Here is a 20,747-nt window from a genome sequence, read left to right on the forward strand (position 1 = left end):
GAACCATGTCTGATACTGCCTCACAATATGCAGAAGCTGAGGAAGGAGAGCTTCAGTCAGTGGGTGATGTTAATGACTCAGGAAAGATACCTGATTCTAATATTTCTACATTTAAATTTAAGCTTGAACACCTCCGCGTGTTACTTAGGGAGGTTTTAGCTGCTCTGAATGACTGTGATACCATTGCAGTGCCAGAGAAATTTTGTAGACTGGATAAATGCTTTGCAGTGCCGGTGTGTACTGATGTTTTTCCAATACCTAAAAGGTTTACAGAAATTATTAATAAGGAATGGGATAGACCAGGTGTGCCGTTCTTTTCCCCTCCTATTTTTAGAATTTTTTTTCCAATAGACGCCACCACACGGGACTTATGGCAGACAGTCCCTAAGGTGGAGGGAGCAGTTTCTACTCTAGCAAAGCATACTACTATCCCTGTCGAGGACAGTTGTGCTTTTTTAGAGCCAATGGATAAAAAATTAGAAGGTTACCTTTAAGAAAATATTTATTCAACAAGGTTTTATCCTACAGCCCATTGCATGCATTGCCCCTGTCACTGTTGCTGCGGCGTACTGGTTTGAGTCTCTGGAAGAGGCTTTACAGGTAGAGACTCCATTGGATGACATACTTGGCAAACTTAGAGCACTTAAGCTAGCCAATTATTTTATTTCTGATGCCATTGTTCATTTGAATAAACTAACGGCTAAGAATTCTGGTTTTGCTATACAGGCGCGCAGAGCGCTATGGCTTAAATCATGGTCAGCTGACGTGACTTTAAAATCTAAGCTACTTAACATTCCCTTCAAGGGGCAGACCCTATTCAGGCCTGGTTTGAAGGAGATTATTGCTGATATCACAGGAGGAAAAGGTTGTGCCCTTCCTCAGGACAGGTCCAAATCTAGGGCCAAACAGTCTAATTTTCGTGCCTTTCGAAACTTCAAGGCAGGTGCGGCATCAACTTCCTCTAATAATAAACAAGAGGGAACTTTTGCTCAATCCAAGACGGTCTGGAGACCAAACCAGACCTGGAAAAAAGGTAAGCAGGTCAAAAAGCCTGCTGCTGCCTCTAAGACAGCATGAAGGAACGACCCCCTATCCGGTAACGGATCTAGTAGGGGGCAGTCTTTCACTCTTCGCCCAGGCATGGGCAAGAGATGTTCAGGATCCCTGGGCGTTGGAAATTATATCCCAGGGATATCTTCTGGACTTCAAAGCTTCCCCCCCCAAAAGGGAGATTTCACCTTTCACAATTATCTGCAAACCAGATAAAGAGTGAGGCATTCTTACACTGTGTACGAGACCTCCTAGTTATGGGAGTGATCCATCCAGTTCCAAAGGAGGAACAGGAACAGGGTTTTTACTCAAATCCGTTTGTGGTTCCCAAAAAAGTGGGAACCTTCAGACCGATTTTGGATCTAAAGATCTTAAACAAATTCCTCAAAGTTCCGTCGTTCAAGATGGAAACTATTTGTACCATCCTACCACTGATCCAGGAGGATCAATATATGACTACAGTGGATCTAAAGGATGCTTATCTTCACATTCCGATACACAAAGATCATCATCGGTTTCTCAGGTTTGCCTTTCAAGACAGGCATTACCAGTTGTAGCTCTTCCCTTTGGATTAGCTACAGCCCCAAGAATCTTTACAAAGGTTCTAGGGTCGCTTTTGGCGGTCCAAAGGCCACGGGGCATAGCAGTGGCCCCTTATTTAGACGACATCCTGATACAGGCATCAAACTTCCAAATTGCCAAGTCTCATACGGACGTAGTACTGGCATTTCTGAGGTCGCATGGGTGGAAAGCGAATGAGGAAAAGTGTTCTCTATCCCCACTCACAAGAGTTTCCTTTCTAGGGACTCTGATAGATTCTGTAGAAATGAAAATTTACCTTGACGGAGTCCAGGTTATCAAAGCTTCTAAATTCCTGTCGGGTTCTTCATTCCATTCCGCGCCCTTTGGTGGCTCAGTCTATGGAAGTAATCGACTTAATGGTAGCGGCAATGGACATAGTGCCGTTTGCACACTTCCATCTCAGACCGCTGCAACTATGCAGGCTCAGTCAGTGGAGCGGGGATTACACAGATTTGGCCCCTCAACTGAATCTGGACCAAGAGACCAGGGATCCTCTTCCCTGGTGGCTATCTCGGGTCCATCTGTCCAAAGGTATGACCTTCGCAGGCCAGATTGGACTATTGTAACAACAAATGCCAGCCTTCTAGGTTGGGGTGCAGTCTGGAACTCCCTGAAGGCTCAGGGATCGTGGATTCAGGAGGAGTCTCTCCTTCCAATAAATATTCTGGAACTAAGAGCGATATTCAAGGCTCTTCAGGTTTGGCCTCAGTTAGCAACTCTGAGGTACATCAGATTTCAGTCGGTCAACATCACGACTGTAGCTTACATCAACCATCGAGGGGGAACAAGAAGTTCCCTAGAGATGTTAGAAGTTTCAAAAATAATTCACTGGGCAGAGATTCACTCTTGCCACCTATCAGCTATCCATATCCCAGGTGTAGAGCACTGGGAGGCGGATTTTCTAAGTTGTCAGACTTTTCATCCGGGAGAGTGGGAACTCCATCCGGAGGTATTTGCACAACTGATTCTCCGTTGGGGCAAACCAGAACTGGATCTCATAGCGTCTCGCCAGAACGCCAAGCTTCCGTGTTACGGATCCAGGTCCAGGGATCCCAAGGCGACACTGATAGATACTCTAGCAGCGCCCTGGTCTTTCAACCTGGCTTATGTGTTTCCACCGTTTCCTCTGCTCCCTCGACTGATTGCCAAGATCAAGCAGGAGAGAGCATCAGTGATTCTGATAGCACCTGCGTGGCCACGCAGGACCTGGTATGCAGATCTAGTGGACATGTCATCCTTTCCACCATTGTCTCTGCCTCTGAGACAGGACCTTCTACTTCAGGGTCCTTTCAACCATCCAAATCTAATTTCTCTGAGGCTGACTGCCTGGAGATTGAATGCTTGATTTTATCAAAGCGTGGCTTCTCCGAGTCAGTTATTGATACCTTAATACAGGCACGAAAGCCTGTCACCAGGAAAATTTACCATAAGGTATGGCGTAGATATCTTTATTGGTGTGAATCCAAGGGTTACTCATGGAGTAAGGTCAGGATTCCTAGGATTTTATCTTTTCTCCAAGAAGGTTTGGAAAAAGGATTGTCAGCTAGTTTCTTAAAGGGACAGATTTTTGCTCTGTCTATTCTTTTGCACTAGCGTCTGGCAGATGTTCCAGACGTTGAGGCATTTTGTCAGGCTTTAGTTTGAATCAAGCCTGTGTTTAAACCTGTTGCTCCACCATGGAGCTTAAACTTGGTTCTTAAGGTTCTTCAAGGAGTTCCGTTTGAACCTCTTCATTCCATAGATATCAAACTTTTATCTTGGAAAGTTCTTTTTTTTTTTTTTTTTGTAGCTATTTCCTCGGCTCGTAGAGTCTCTGAGCTATCTGCCTTACAATGTGATTCTCCTTATCTGATTTTTCATACGGATAAGGTAGTCCTGCGTACCAAACCTGGGTTCTTACCTAAGGTGGTATCTAACAACAATATCAATCAAGAGATTGTGGTTCCATCCTTGTGTTACACAATCTGGACGTGGTCTGGGCTTTAAAGTTTTACTTACAAGCTACTAAAGATTTTCGTCAAACATCTGCTTTGTTTGTTGTCTACTCTGGACAGAGGAGAGGTCAAAAGGCTTTGGCAACCTCTTTTTCTTTTTGGCTAAGAAGCTTAATCCGCTTAGCCTATGAGACTGCTGGACAGCAGCCTCCTGAAAGGATTACAGCTCATTCCACTAGAGCTGTGGCTTCCACTTGGGCCTTTAAAAATGAGGCTTCTGTTGAACAGATTTGCAAGGCGGCGACTTGGTCTTCGCTTCATACTTTTTCAAAATTTTACAAATTTGATACTTTTGCTTCTTCAGAGGCTATATTTGGGAGAAAGGTTTTACAGGCAGTGGTTCCTTCCATTTAAGTTCCTGCCTTGTCCCTCCCTTCATCCGTGTACTTTAGCTTTGGTATTGGTATCCCATAAGTAATGGATGATCCGTGGACTGGATACACCTTACAAGAGAAAACACAATTTATGCTTACCTGATAAATTTATTTCTCTTGTGGTGTATCCAGTCCACGGCCCGCCCTGTCATTTTAAGGCAGGTAGTTTTTAAATTTAAACTACAGTAACCACTACACCCTATGGTTCCTCCTTTCTCGGCTTGTTTTCGGTCGAATGACTGGCTATGACAGTTAGGGGAGGAGCTATATTACAGCTCTGCTGTGGGTGTCCTCTTGCAACTTCCTGTTGGGAATGAGAATATCCCATAAGTAATGGATGATCCGTGGACTGGATACACCACAAGAGAAATAAATTTATCAGGTAAGCATAAATTGTGTTTTTTACTCAAATCTGTTTGTGGTCCCCAAAAAAGAGGGAACCTTCAGACCAATTTTGGATCTAAAGATCTTAAACAAATTCCTCAGAGTTCCATCATTCAAGATGGAAACTATTCGTACCATCCTACCTATGATCCAGGAGGGTCAATATATGACTACAGTGGATCTAAAGGATGCTTATCTTCTCATTCCGATACACAAAGATCATCATCGGTTTCTCAGGTTTGCCTTTCTAGACAGGCATTACCAGTTTGTAGCTCTTCCCTTTGGATTAGCTACAGCCCCAAGAATCTTTACGAAGGTTCTAGGGTCGCTTCTGGTGGTCCTAAGGCCACGGGGCATAGCAGTGGCCCCTTATTTAGACGACATCCTGATACAGGCGTCAAACTTCCAAATTGCCAAGTCTCATAAGGACGTAGTACTGGCATTTCTGAGGTCGCATGGGTGGAAAGTGAACGAGGAAAAGAGTTCTCTATCCCCACTCACAAGAGTTTCCTTCCTAGGGACTCTGATAGACTCTGTAGAAATGAAAATTTACCTGACGGAGTCCAGGTTATCAAAGCTTCTAAATTCCTGCTGTGTTCTTCATTCCATTCCGCACCCTTCTGTGGCTTAATGGTAGCGGCAATGGACATAGTGCCGTTTGCACGCTTACATCTCAGACCGCTGCAACTATGCATGCTCAGTCAGTGGAACGGGGATTACACAGATTTGTCCCCTCTACTAAATCTGGATCAAGAGACCAGGGATTCTCTTCTCTGGTGGCTATCTCGGGTCCATCTGTCCAAAGGTATGACCTTTCGCAGGCCAGATTGGACAATTGTAACAACAGATGCCAGCCTTCTAGGTTGGGGTGCAGTCTGGAACTCCCTGAAGGCTCAGGGATCGTGGACTCAGGAGGAGACACTCCTTCCAATAAATATTCTGGAACTGAGAGCGATATTCAATGCTCTTCAGGCTTGGCCTCAGCTAGCGACAATGAGGTTCATCAGATTTCAGTCGGACAACATCACGACTGTGGCTTACATCAACCATCAAGGGGGAACAAGGAGTTCCCTAGCGATGTTAGAAGTCTCAAAGATAATTCGCTGGGCAGAGATTCACTCTTGCCACCTATCAGCTATCCATATCCCAGGTGTTGAGAACTGGGAGGCGGATTTTCTAAGTCGTCAGACTTTTCATCCGGGGGAGTGGGAACTCCATCCGGAGGTGTTTGCACAATTGATTCATCGTTGGGGCAAACCAGAACTGTATCTCATGGCGTCTCGCCAGAACGCCAAGCTTCCTTGTTACGGATCCAGGTCCAGGGACCCCAAGGTGACGCTGATAGATGCTCTAGCAGCGCCCTGGTCTTTCAACCTGGCTTATGTTTTTCCACCGTTTCCTCTGCTTCCTCGACTGATTGCCAAGATCAAGCAGGAGAGAGCATCAGTGATTTTGATAGCGCCTGCGTGGCCACGCAGGACCTGGTATGCAGATCTAGTGGACATGTCATCCTTTCCACCATGGACTCTGCCTCTGAGACAGGACCTTCTACTTCAGGGTCCTTTCCACCATCCAAATCTAATTTCTCTGAGACTGACTGCATGGAGATTGAACGCTTGATTTTATCAAAGCGTGGCTTCTCCGAGTCAGTCATTGATACCTTAATACAGGCACGAAAGCCTGTCACCAGGAAAATTTATCATAAGATATAAGGTAAATATATTTATTGGTGTGAATCCAAGGGTTACTCATGGAGTAAGGTCAGAATTCCCAGGATATTATCCTTTCTCCAAGAAGGTTTGGAAAAAGGATTGTCAGCTAGTTCCTTAAAGGGACAGATTTCTGCTCTGTCTATTCTTTTGCACAAGCGTCTGGCAGATGTTCCAGACCTTCAGGCATTTTGTCAGGCTTTAGTTAGAATCAAGCCTGTGTTTAAACCTGTTGCTCCACCATGGAGCTTAAATTTGGTTCTTAAGGTTCTTCAAGAAGTTCCGTTTGAACCTCTTCATTCCATAGATATCAAACTTTTATCTTGGAAAGTTATTTTTTTGGTAGCTATTTCCTCAGCTCGTAGAGTCTCCGAGTTATCTGCCTTACAATGTGATTCTCCTTATCTGATTTTCCATATGGATAAGGTAGTCCTACGTACCAAACCTGGGTTTTTACCTAAGGTGGTATCTAACAAGAATATCAATCAAGAGATTGTTGTTCCATCCTTGTGTCCTAATCCTTCTTCAAAGAAGGAACGTCTATTACACAATCTGGACGTGGTTCGTGCTTTAAAGTTTTACTTACAAGCTACTAAAGATTTCCGTCAATTATCTGCTTTTTTTGTTGTCTACTCTGGACAGAGGAGAGGTCAAAAGGCTTCGGCAACCTTTCTTTCTTTTTGGCTAAGAAGCATAATCCGCTTAGCTGGACAGCAGCCTCCTGAAAGGATTACAGCTCATTCTACTAGAGCTGTGGCTTCCACTTGGGCCTTTAAAAATGAGGCTTCTGTTGAACAGATTTGCAAGGCGGCGACTTGGTCTTCGCTTCATACCTTTTCAAAATTCTACAAATTTGATACTTTTGCTTCTTCGGAGGCTATTTTTGGGAGAAAGGTTTTACAGGCAGGCAGTGGTATCTTCCATTTAAGTACCTGCCTTGTCCCTCCCTTCATCCGTGTAGTTTAGCTTTGGTATTGGTATCCCACAAGTAATAGATGATCCGTGAACTGGATACACCTTACAAGAGAAAACACAATTTATGCTTACCTGATAAATTTATTTCTCTTGTGGTGTATCCAGTCCATGGCCTGCCCTGTCACTTTAAGGCAGGTCATTTTTAAATTTAAACTACAGTCACTACTGCACCCTATGGTTTCTCCTTTCTCGGCTTGTTTTCGGTCGAATGACTGGATGTGGCAGTTATGGGAGAAGCTATATAACAGTTTTGCTGTGGGTGTCCTCTTGCAACTTCCTGTTGGGAATGAGAATATCCCACAAGTAATGGATGATCCGTGGACTGGATACACCACAAGAGAAATAAATTTATCAGGTAAGCATAAATTGTGTTTTTCAATAGGACTTCCATAGCGCCAGTATTACGAGTCTGCCTGGGAGCCCAAAAAGTGAGCGGTACAGCCAATACCACCAAGATCCATACCGTAAACCGAAAGTCAGTAGTTATGGGTTTTACGCTACAAAGCTGTAGCATAAAACTCATAACTAAAGTGCTAAAAAGTACACTAACACCCATAAACTACCTATTAACCTCTAAACCGAGGCCCTCCCGCATCGTAAACACTAAAATAAAATTATTAACCCCTAATCTGCCGCTCCCAACATCGCCACCATTATACTTAACATATTAACCCCTAAACCGCCGCACTCCTGCATCGTAAACACTAGTTAAATATTATTAACCCCTAATCTGCTGTCCCTAACATTGCTGCAACCTACATTACAGTTATTAACCCCTAATCTTCCGCCCCAATGTCGCCGCCACCTACCTACACTTATTAATCCCTATTCTGCCGCGCTCAATGTCACCGCCACCTACATTACAGTTATTAACCCCTAATCTGCTGCCCGTGACATCGCCACCACCTACCTACACTTATTAACCCATAATCTGCCGCCCCCAATGTCGCTGCCACCTACATTACAGTTATTAACCCCTAATCTGCCACCCCCAACGTCGCCGCCACTATACTAAAGTTATTAACCCCTAAACCTAACCTTAAGTCTAACCCTAACACCCACTAACTTTAATATAATTAAAATAAGTCTAATTAAAAATTCCTATCATTAACTAAATAATTCCTATTTAAAACTAAATACTTACCTATAAAATAAACCCTAAACTAACTACAATATAACTAATAGTTACATTGTAGCTATCTTAGGTTTTATTTCACAGCTAAGTTTGTATTTATTTAACTAGGTAGAATAGTTAGTAAATAATTATTAACTATTTAATAAATACCTAGCTAAAATAAATACAAATTTACCTGTAAAATAAAACCTAACCTGTCTTACACTAACACCTAACCTTACACTACAATTAAATCAATTAAATTAATTAAATACAATTTACTAAATTACAAAAACAAACACTAAATTACACAAAATAAAAAATAAATTATCAGATATTTAAACTAATTACACCTAATCTAATAGCCCTATCAAAATAAAACTACCAATAGCCCTTTAAAGGGCCTTTTGCGGGGCATTGCCCCAATGAAATCAGCTCTTTTACCTGTAAAAACAGAATTTATGCTTACCTGATAAATTACTTTCTCCAACGGTGTGTCCGGTCCATGGCGTCATCCATAACTTGTGGGAATATTCTCTTCCCCAACAGGAAATGGCAAAGAGCACAGCAAAAGCTGTCCATATAGTCCCTCCTAGGCTCCGCCCACCCCAGTCATTTGACCGACAGACAGGAGAAAAAAAAGGAGAAACCATAAGGTGCCGTGGTGACTGTAGTTAAAGAAAGAAATTCATCAAACCTGATTAAAAAACCAGGGCGGGCCGTGGACCGGACACACCGTTGGAGAAAGTAATTTATCAGGTAAGCATAAATTCTGTTTTCTCCAACATTGGTGTGTCCGGTCCACGGCGTCATTCATAACTTGTGGCAACCAATACCAAAGCTTTAGGACACGGATGAAGGGAGGGAGCCAATCAGGTTACCTAAACAGAAGGCACCACGGCTTGCAAAACCTTTCTCCCAAAAATAGCCTCCGAAGAAGCAAAAGTATCAAATTTGTAGAATTTGGCAAAAGTGTGCAGGGAAGACCAAGTCGCTGCCTTACATATCTGATCAACAGAAGCCTCGTTCTTGAAGGCCCATGTGGAAGCCACAGCCCTAGTAGAGTGAGCTGTGATGCGTTCAGGAGGCTGCCGTCCGGCAGTCTCGTAAGCCAATCGGATGATGCTTTTCAGCCAAAAGGAAAGAGAGGTAGCAGTAGCTTTTTGACCTCTCCTCTTGCCAGAATAAACGACAAACAGAGAAGACGTTTGTCTGAAATCCTTTGTTGCTTCTAAATAGAACTTTAAAGCATGAACTACATCTAAATTGTGTAACAAACGTTCCTTCTTTGAAACTGGATTCAGACACAAAGAAGGCACAACTATTTCCTGGTTAATATTCTTGTTGGAAACAACCTTTGGAAGGAAACCAGGTTTAGTACGCAAAACAACCTTATCTGAATGGAACACCAGATAGGGCGGATTACACTGCAAAGCAGATAACTCAGAAACTCTTCTAGCAGAAGAAATAGCAACCAAAAACAGAACTTTCCAAGATAACATCTTGATATCTATGGAATGTAGAGGTTCAAACGGAACCCCTTGAAGAACTGAAAGAACTAAATTCAGACTCCAGGGAGGAGTCAAAGGTCTGTAAACAGGCTTGATCCTGACCAAAGCCTGAACAAAAGCTTGAACATCAGGCACAGCTGCCAGTCGTTTGTGTAACAGGACAGATAAAGCAGAAATCTGTCCCTTTAGAGAACTCGCTGATAATCCCTTATCCAAACCTTCTTGGAGAAAGGAAAGGATCCTAGGAATTTTGATCTTACTCCATGAGAATCCCTTGGATTCACACCAACAGATATATCTTTTCCATATTTTATGGTAAATTTTTCTAGTTACAGGTTTTCTGGCTTGTACCAGAGTATCTATTACAGAATCCGAAAACCCATGCTTAGATAAAATCAAGCGTTCAATTTCCAAGCCGTCAGCTGGAGGGAAACTAGATTTGGATGTTCGAATGGACTTTGTACTAGAAGATCCTGTCTCAAAGGTAGCTTCTATGGTGGACATATTCACCAGGTCTGCATACCAAGTCCTGCATGGCCACGCAGGAGCTATCAAGATCACCGAGGCCCTCTCCTGCTTGATCCTGGCTACCAGCCTGGGAATGAGAGGAAACGGTGGAAACACATAAGCTAGGTTGAAGGTCCAAGGCGCTACTAATGCATCCACTAGAGTCGCCTTGGGATCCCTGGATCTGGACCCGTAGCAAGGAACCTTGAAGTTCTGACGAGACGCCATCAGATCCATGTCTGGAATGCCCCATAATTGAGTCAACTGGGCAAATATCTCCGGGTGGAGTTCCCACTCCCCCGGATGGAATGTCTGACGACTCAGATAATCCGCCTCCCAGTTTTCCACTCCTGGGATGTGGATCGCAGATAGGTGGCAGGAGTGATCCTCCGCCCATTTTATGATTTTGGTCACTTCTCTCATCGCCAGGGAACTCCTTGTTCCCCCCTGATGGTTGATGTAAGCAACAGTCGTCATGTTGTCCGATTGGAATCTTATGAATCTGGCCTTTGCTAGTTGAGGCCAAGCCCTGAGAGTATTGAATATCGCTCTCAGTTCCAGAATGTTTATCGGGAGAAGAGACTCTTCCCGAGACCATAGCCCCTGATCTTTCAGGGTAGTCCCAGACCGCGCCCCAGCCCACTAGACTGGCGTCTGTCGTGACGATGACCCACTCTGGTCTGCGGAAGCTCATTCCCTGGGACAGGTGATCCTGGGTTAGCCACCAACGGAGTGAGTCTCTGGTCTTCTGATCTACTTGAATCACTGGAGACAAGTCTGTATAGTCCCCATTCCACTGTTTCAGCATGCACAGTTGTAATGGTCTTAGATGAATTCGCGCAAAAGGAACTATGTCCATTGCTGCAACCATCAATCCTACTACTTCCATGCACTGAGCTATGGAAGGTCATGGAACAGAGTGAAGAACTTGACAAGCGTTTAGAAGTTTCGACTTTCTGACATCTGTCAGGAAAATCTTCATTTCTAAAGAATCTATTATTGTCTCCAAGAAAGGAACTCTTGTCGACGGAGACAGGGAACTTTTTTCTATGTTCACTTTCCATCCGTGAGATCTGAGAAAGGCCAGAACGATGTCTGTGTGAGCCTTTGCCTTTGAAAGAGACGATGCTTGTATCAGAATGTCGTCCAAGTAAGGTGCCACTGCAATGCCCCTTGGTCTTAGAACCGCTAGAAGGGACCCGAGTACCTTTGTGAAAATCCTTGGAGCAGTGGCTAGCCCGAATGGGAGAGCCACAAACTGGTAATGTTTGTCCAGAAAGGCGAACCTTAGGAACTGATGATGATAGGAATATGTAGATACGCATCCTTTAGATCCACGGTAGTCATAAATTGACCCTCCTGGATTGTAGGTAAAATCGTTCGAATAGTTTCCATTTTGAACGATGGCACTCTGAGAAATTTGTTTAGGATCTTTAAATCCAGAATTGGTCTGAAAGTTCCCTCTTTTTTTGGGAACTACAAACAGATTTTAGTAAAACCCCATTCCTTGTTCCACGGTTGGAACTGGGTGTATCACTCCCATTTTTAACAGGTCTTCTACACAATGTAAGAATGCCTGTCTCTTTATTTGGTTTGAAGATAAGTGAGACATGTGGAACTTTCCCCTTGGGGGTAGTTCCTTGAATTCCAGAAGATAACCCTGAGAAACTATTTCTAGTGCCCAGGGATCCTGAACATCTCTTGCCTAAGCCTGAGCGAAGAGAGAGAGTCTGCCCCCTACTAGATCCGGTCCCGGATCGGGGGCTACTCCTTCATGCTGTTTTGGTAGCAGCAGCAGGCTTCTTGGCCTGCTTACCCTTGTTCCAGCCTTGCATCGGTTTCCAAGCTGGTTTGGTTTGTGAAGCATTACCCTCTTGTCTAGAGGCTGCAGAGTTGGAGGCCGGTCCGTTCCTGAAATTGCGAAAGGAATGAAAATTAGACTTATTCTTGGCCTTGAAAGGCCTATCTTGTTGGAGGGCGTGGCCCTTACCCCCAGTGATGTCTGAGATAATCTCTTTCAATTCTGGCCCAAAAAGGGTTTTACCCTTGAAAGGGATATTAAGCAATTTTGTCTTGGAAGATACATCCGCTGACCAAGACTTTAGCCAGAGCGCTCTGCACGCCACAATTGCAAACCCTGAATTTTTCGCCGCTAATCTAGCTAACTGCAAAGCGGCATCTAAAATAAAGGAATTAGCTAACTTAAGTGCGTGAATTCTGTCCATAACCTCCTCATACGGAGTCTCTCTACTAAGCGACTTTTCTAGTTCCTCGAACCAGAACCACGCTGCTGTAGTGACAGGAATAATGCACGAAATAGGTTGCAGGAGGTAACCTTGCTGTACAAAAATCCTTTTAAGCAAACCCTCCAATTTTTTATCCATAGGATCTTTGAAAGTACAATTATCCTCAATAGGAATAGTAGTGCGCTTGGCTAGTGTAGAAACTGCCCCCTCGACCTTAGGGACTGTCTGCCATAAGTCCTTTCTGGGGTCGACCATAGGAAATAATTTCTTAAATATAGGAGGGGGGACAAAAGGTATGCCGGGCTTCTCCCACTCCTTATTCACTATGTCCGCCACCCACTTGGGTATAGGAAAAGCGTCGGGGTGCACCGGAACCTCTAGGAACTTGTCCATCTTGCACAATTTTTCTGGAATGACCAGGTTGTCACAATCATCCAGAGTTGATAGCACCTCCTTAAGCAGTACGCGGAGATGCTCTAATTTAAATTTAAATGTCACAACATCAGGTTCTGCCTGTTGAGAAATTCTACCTGAATCAGAAATTTCCCCATCCGACAAAACCTCCCTCATGGCCACTTCAGATTGGTGTGAGGGTATGACAGAGCAATTATCAACAGCGCCCTCCTGCTCTACAGTGTTTAAAACAGAGCAATCGCGCTTTCTCTGAAATGCAGGCATTTTGGATAAAATATTTGCTATGGAGTTATCCATTACTGCTGTCAATTGTTGCATAGTAACAAGCATTGGCGCGCTAGAAGTAATAGGGGTCTCCTGCGTGGGCAAAACTGGTGTAGACACAGAAGGAGATGATGTAGAACTATGTCTACTCCCTTGATCTGATGAATCATCTTGGGCAACTTTACTATCTGTGGCAGTACTGTCCTTACTTTGTTTGGACGCTATGACACAATTATCACACAATTTTGAAGGGGGAGACACATTGACTTCCATACATACAGAACATAGTTTATCTGAAGGCACAGACATGTTAAACAGGCTTAAACTTGTCAATAAAGTACAAAATCCGTTTTAAAACAAAACCGTTACTGTCTCTTTAAATTTTAAACAGGGCACACTTTATTACTGAATATGTGAAAAACTATGAAGGAATTGTTCAAATTTAACCAAATTTTCACCACAGTGTCTTAAAGCATTCAAAGAATAGCACCCCAAATTTCAGACCTTTAACCCTTAAAATTACGAAACCGGAGCCGTTTACAGTTTTAACCCCTCTACAGTCCCAGCTACAGCCTTTGCTGTGACTTTACCAAACCCAGGGGGGTATACGATACCAAATGAAGCCTTCTAGGAACCTTTTCAACTACTTTCAGACCCACACACATGCAGCTGCATGTCCTGCTCTCAAAAGTAACTGCGCAGTAATGGCGCGAAAATGAGACTCTGCCTACTACAGAGAAGGCCCTTCCTGACTGGGAAGGTGTCTAAACCAGTGTAAAAAAACGTTCCCCAAAGTTTATAAAGTGTAAATTTCAACATCAAGCTGTATAAAATGCCCAAATAAAGCAATCGATCTAGCCCATAAAAGTGTCTACCAGTTTTATAGCCCATATTAAGCCCTTTATTCTGTTTGAGACTAAGAAAATGGCTTACCTGTCCCCATGAGGGGAAATGACAGCCTTCCAGCATTACACAGTCTTGTTAGAAATATGGCTAGTCATACCTTAAGCAGAAAAGTCTGCCAACTGTTTCCCCCAACTGAAGTTATCTCATCTCAACAGTCCTATGTGGAAACAGCAAACGATTTTAGTTACTGCTGCTAAAATCATACTCCTCTCACAAACAGAACTCTTCATCTTTTTCTGTTTCAGAGTAAATAGTACATACCAGAACTATTTTAAAATAACAAACTCTTGATAGTAGAATAAAAAACTACAACTAAACACCGCATACTCTTCACCATCTCCGTGGAGATGCTGCTTGTTCAGCGGCAAAGAGAATGACTGGGGTGGGCGGAGCCTAGGAGGGACTATATGGACAGCTTTTGCTGTGCTCTTTGCCATTTCCTGTTGGGGAAGAGAATATTCCCACAAGTTATGGATGACGCCGTGGACCGGACACACCAATGTTGGAGAAAAAAATACAACCAACCCCCCAAAAGTAAAACCCACCCACCACCCACACAACCAACCCCCCACACAACCAACCCCCCAAATAAAAACCTAACTAAAAAAACCTAAGCTCCCCATTGACCTGAAAAGGGCATTTGTATGGGCATTGCACTTAAAAGGGCATTTAGCTCTTTTTCCGCGCAAACCCTAATCTAAACATAAAACACTAACCCCCCGAAGATCCACTTACAGTTTTTGAAGACCCAACATTCATCCTCAATGAAGCCGGGAGAAGTCTTCATCCAAGTGGCAAGAAGTCCTCAACGAAGCTGGGAGAAATCCTCAACGAAGCCGGGAGAAGTCCTCAACGAAGCGGCAGAAGTCTTCATCCAGACGGCATCTTCTATCTTCATCCATCCGGCACTCAGCGGCTCCATCTTCAAGACATTCGGCGCAGAGCATCCTCTTCAATCGACGTCTTCTTGAGGAATGAAGGTTCCTTTAAATGACGTCATCCAAGATAGCATCCCTTAAATTCCGATTGGCTGATAGAATTCTATCAGCCAATCGGAATTAAAGGTGAAAAAATCCTATTGGCTGATGCAATCAGCCAATAGGATTGGGCTTCAATCCTATTGGCTGATCCATCAATGGGGGAGCTTAGGTTTTTTTAGTTAGGTTTTTATTTGGGGGGTTGGTTGTGTGGGTTTTACTGTTGGGGGTTGTTTGTATTTTTTTTTTACAGGTAAAAGAGCTGATTTCTTTGGGGCAATGCCCCGCAAAATGCCCTTTTAAGGGCTATTGGTAGTTTAGTTTAGGCTAGGTTTTTATTTTATTTATTTTTTTATTTTTTTGATAGGGCTATTAGATTAGGTGTAATTAGTTTAAATATCTGATAATTTATTTTTTATTTTGTGTAATTTAGTGGGTTTTTTTTTGTAATTTAGTTAATTGTACTTAATTAGTTTAATTGATTTAATTGTAGTGTAAGGTTAGGTGTTAGTGTAAGGTAGGTTAGGTTTTATTTTACAGGTAAATTTGTATTTATTTTAACTAGGTAGCTAGTAAACAGTTAATAACTATTTAGTAACTAGTCTACCTAGTTAAAATAAATACAAACTTAGCTGTGAAATAAAAATAAAACCTAAGATAGATGCAATGTAACTATTAGTTATATTGTAGCTAGCTTAGGGTTTATTTTATAGGTAAGTATTTAGTTTTAAATAGGTATTATTTAGTTATTAATAGTAGGTTTTATTTAGATTTATTTTAATTACATTAAAGTTAGGGGGGTTAGGGGTTAATAACTTTAGTATAGTGGCAGCAAATTTGGGGGCGGAAGATTAGGGGTTAATAAATGTAGGTAGGTGGCGGCGATGTTAGGGGCGACTGATTAGGGGTTAATAAGTGTAGGTGGGTGGCGGCAACATTTGGGGCGGCAGATTAGGGGTTAATAAGTGTAGGTAGGTGGCTGCAATATTTGGGGCGGCAGATTAGGGGTTAATAAGTGTAGGTAGTTGGTGGCGACATTTGGGACGGCAGATTAGGGGTTAATAAGTGTAGGTAGGTGGCAGCGACATTGGGGCGGCAGATTAGGGGTTAATAAGTGTAGGTAGGTGGCAGCGACATTTGGGGCGGCAGATTAGGGGTTAATAAGTGTAGGTGGGGCGGCGACATTGGGGGCGGCAGATTAGGAGTTAATAACTGTAATGTAGGTGTCGGCGGTGTCTGGGGCGGCAGATTAGGGGTTAATAAGTGTAATGTAGGTGTCAGCAGTGTCGGGCGGCAGATTAGGCGTTAATAAGTGTAATGTAGGTGGCGGCGGTGGCGGGGGCAGCAGATTAGGGGTGTTTAGACTCAGGGTTTATGTTAGGGTGTTAGGTGTAAACATATGTTTAGTTTCACCATAGACTTTAATCGGGCTGCGTTACGGAGCTTTACGCTGCTTTATTGCAGGTGTTAGACTTTTTTTCAGCCGGCTCTCCCCATTGATGTCTATGGGGAAATCGTGCACGAGCACGTAAAACCAGCTCACCCCAGTTTTCAGCAGCACTGGTATTGGAGTGCGGTATAGAGCTAAATTTTGCTCTACGCTCACTTTTTGCCTGCTGACGCCGGGTTTTTAGTAAACCTGTAATACCAGCGCTGTAGGTAAGTGAGTGGTGACAATAACTTGCAAGTTATTACCGCACCCTTCATAACGCAAAACTCATAATCTAGCCTATAGTTAACTCTCCCCTTTAAATAAACAGATTCACAATGTTAGTGATATTTTAGATGATGGTTAATTTATCAGTCGTAATGAAGATGCGATTTAACTTACTTTTTAATATAGATAAAAATAAACTATATAGATATAAACTAATCTTTTTTTGTGAGTTAACAGTTTGAACTGTTCTCCAAACAATGCTCTAGCTGCAACAATAGTGCCTTATGGCTAGAGCACTGATTGGAAAACAGTTCAAACCGTTAGCTAACATAAAAAGATTATTTTTGAAGTGGGTAGCTGGAGTTACAGTGGGTATTGAAAAGAATCACCCCCTTTAAAATAATCACATTTTCTTCTTAAAACAGGGAGTCCACAGCTGCTTTCATTACTTGTGGGAATACAGAACCTTGCCACCAGGAGGAGGCAAAGACACCCAGCCAAAGGCTTAAATACCTCCTCCACTTCCCTCATCCCCCAGTCATTCTTTGCCTTTCATCACAGGAGGATGGTCAGAGAAGTGTCAGAATATTCGGAGTAGTCTCTTATGGAGGGTAGTACTCTTCAAGATGGGACTGGAGTTTTAAGTAGTCTTGTCAGCCTCTAAGTGAGACCGTTGACGAAAGTTAGAGTCTGGAGATGCAGGGAGAGTCTTTCTGCAAACCCATCCAGACTCATATTAACAGCTCCTTAAGCAATCAGCTTTGACGAGTTTCGCTGTCTGCTTTGTTCGCGAAAGTCCATGTCAGAAGCTCTGCTACAATCTGTCAAAATTGAAGGACCGTGTCACTGTTCCACGGCATAAATTCCGGTAAGATCGTTTCAATTTTTACACATATGGCAAACGCTAGAAGACAGGGTCACAGTGTGGCTCCTTTTATCTTTATGTAATCAAGGGTTAATATATCCTGAGGGGGATTATGAACAGTTGGGTTTAATCATATATGCTTTATTTGATTTTATGCTGCTTTATGTGTGAGGTGTTTATGGGCTTATAGGCTGAAATGGAACATACAGGTTTCACTTTGAAGGTTGCACAGCTTAAAAGCTTGGCGCACTTTTTCTCATAGCAGGGACAGTCCTGCATTGTGCACCATGTGACCGGAATGCTAGAGGCTTCCATTTCCTTTCTCTTGACCGAGTTACGGAGAGGAGTTTTATCTTTATTTTGTCGGGGTCATAGGAGGTGGTGAGTGCCCCAGCCATTGGGAGTATAAAGGTGCTGTTTTTTTATTTAAAATAAAGTAATGCCTGTTTATATTGTGAGGGAGATCTGGGATATTCGTCCTCTCAATTATGTTCTATCTGCCTTGATAAGATGAATATATCAAATAAGGCTGACATGTTTGATACCACTGAGCCACCCACCTCTGAGGAGTCCAAGTCCAGTGAGGTGGACACCCTACATGCATCTTTTTTTAACACATGCAGCTTCCCATTGCACTGCTAATCCTCCATTTGGAGGGGGCCTTTTTTCACCAGACGTTACTGCGCAGTTTCATATGGCGGTGTCTGAGGCCATTAGTGCTTTTCCTCGCAATACTAAGCACAATCGAAAGGTTAAATCTTGCACTCTTGCCCAGGTGGCATCATGTAATTTTGTCGGATATATCTGATCAGTTATCCGAGGATGAGGTTCTCTCTGAAGCTTCAGAGTATGAACTTTCAGGGTTGGAGTCTGCTGCCTATGGAGGATCCAGTTTTTAGATTTAGGACAGAACGTTTACGCTTTCTACTAAAGGAGGTTTTGACTACATTGGAGGTTCCAAAGGCTGAGATGCCAGACAAACCTCTGTTTCCTAAATTTGATGGTAATCATTATTAAGGACGAGTGGGGCAGGATTAGATTCCTCTCACCCGTCGTCTGCCTTTTAAGGATCCCGGTTCTGGGCTCTCTATGAGGATGGGTTTTCTTTTTCCCATCCCTACTTGGTTGGCGCAATTTTTACGCTTGCCACACATAATGAGGTTAGTTCGTCGTTCATAGATCCGCCGGATATAAGGATGGAAACTCTGTTAAAGAGGATGTGGGATATTTGCTTTACTGGCAGCGCTTGTCGCCACAGTTACTGGAGCGGCTACCTTTTGGTGCGTCTCCTTTGCTAAGATGATCGAGGATGATGGAGGGTTTCCTCGACAGTTTCCAAGAATTACGGCCTTCTGGGTTACTAATTCTTCTGTCTTTGCTGTTATTACGGAGATTAATTAGCCTATGGCTAAGACTTCAGGGTTTCTGTTCAGGCCCGTAAGGCGCTCTATCCGATATAACTTCTAAATCTAGTCCTTTACGGGAAGGAGTTTGCTTGACTATCTCCACGGTTTCAGGGGCCAAGGGTGCCTTCATACCGTAGGATAAGAAAAAATCTAAGGGACAAAGTTCGTATTTCTCTTGTTAAGTGTATCCAGTCCACGGATCATCCATTACTTATGGGATATATTCTCCTTCCCAACAGGAAGCTGCAAGAGTCCACCCACAGCAAAGCTGCTATATAGCTCCTCCCCTAACTGCCATTACCAGTCATTCTCTTGCAAGTCTCAACATAGATAGGAGGTCGTGAGAGTCTGTGGTTTTTTATACTTAGTTTATTTCTTCAATCAAAAGTTTGTTATTTTTAAATGGCACCGGAGTGTGCTGTTTATCTCAGGCAGTATTTGGAAGAAGAATCTGCCTGCGTTTTTTCTATGATCTTAGCAGACGTAACTAAGATCCAGTTGCTGTTCTCACACATTCTGAGGAGTAAGGTACTTCAGAGGGGGAATGGCGTGCAGGTTTTCCTGCAAATAAGGTATGTGCAGTAAAATATTTTTCTAAGGAATGGAATTGACTAAGAAAATACTGCTGATACCGAAGTAATGTAAGTACAGCCTTTAAATGCAGTGAAAGCGACTGGTACCAGGCTGATTGATAGAGATATATGCTAAGGTATGTGCAGTAATATATTTTTCTAAGGAATGGAATTGACTAAGAAAATACTGCTGATACCGAAGTAATGTAAGTAAAGCCTTAAATGCAGTGATAGCGACTGGATCAGGCTTATTAATAGACATACATACTCTTATAAGAATGTGTTTTAAAACGTTTGCTGGCATGTTTAATCGTTTTTTAACATATGTTTGGTGATAAAACTTATTGGGGCCTAATTTTTCCACATGGCTGGCTTAAATTTTGCATAGAAACAGTTATAGGGAAGGTAATCCACAGCTCAGCTGTGGCAGTTTTGTTGTGTCTGTTTAAAAAAATGTCGTTTTTTTTTTTTTTTTTTTTTTTTTTTTTTAATCTGTTTTTTGCATTAAGGGGTTAATCATCCATTTGCAAGTGGGTGCAATGCTCTGTTAACTTATTACATGTACTGTAAAAATTTCGTTTGATTTACTGCCTTTTTTCACTGTTTTTCAAATTTTGACAAAATTTGTTTCTCTTAAAGGCACAGTAACGTTTGTTATATTTGCTTGTTAACTTGATTTAAAGTGTTTTCCAAGCTTACTAGTCTCTTTATTAGTTCTAACATGTCTAACATAGAGGAGGCTCTGTGTTTATTATGTTTAAAGCCATGGTGGAACCCCATTTTAGAATGTGTACCAGATGTACTGATTTCATGTTAAACAATAAAGATCATTTTTTGTATTTAAAAACATTATCACCAGAGGATTCTGTCGAGGGGGAAGTTATGCCGACTAACTCTCCCCACGTGTCAGACCCTTTGACTCCCGCTTTAGGGACTCCCGCTCAAATGGCGCCAAGTACATCAAGGGCACCCATAGCGTTTATTTTACCAGAGGATTCTGTCGAGGGGGAAGTTATGCCGACTAACTCTCCCCACGTGTCAGACCCTTTGACTCCCGCTCCAGGGACTCACGCTCAAATGGCGCCAAGTATATCAATGGCGCCCATAGCGTTTATTTTACAAGACATGGCAAAGGTTGTGTATAATACACTGGCAGCAGTATTAGTCAGACTACCTGAAATTAAAGGAAAGCAAAACAGCTCTGGGGGTAGATACAGAGCATACAGATGCTTTAAGAACC

The 20,747-nt window shown here is 42.8% G+C and overlaps 1 protein-coding gene across 1 annotated transcript in view; it reads left to right on the plus strand.

Moving 5' to 3' along the window:
* The window catches only part of HPCA (hippocalcin), a 211,219-nt gene that overhangs the window by 81,584 nt on the left and 108,888 nt on the right, over window positions 1–20,747 (plus strand). The window lies entirely within an intron of this gene.

The sequence above is a fragment of the Bombina bombina genome, chromosome 3 (assembly GCF_027579735.1).
Source record: "Bombina bombina isolate aBomBom1 chromosome 3, aBomBom1.pri, whole genome shotgun sequence".
Classification (NCBI taxonomy): domain Eukaryota; kingdom Metazoa; phylum Chordata; class Amphibia; order Anura; family Bombinatoridae; genus Bombina; species Bombina bombina.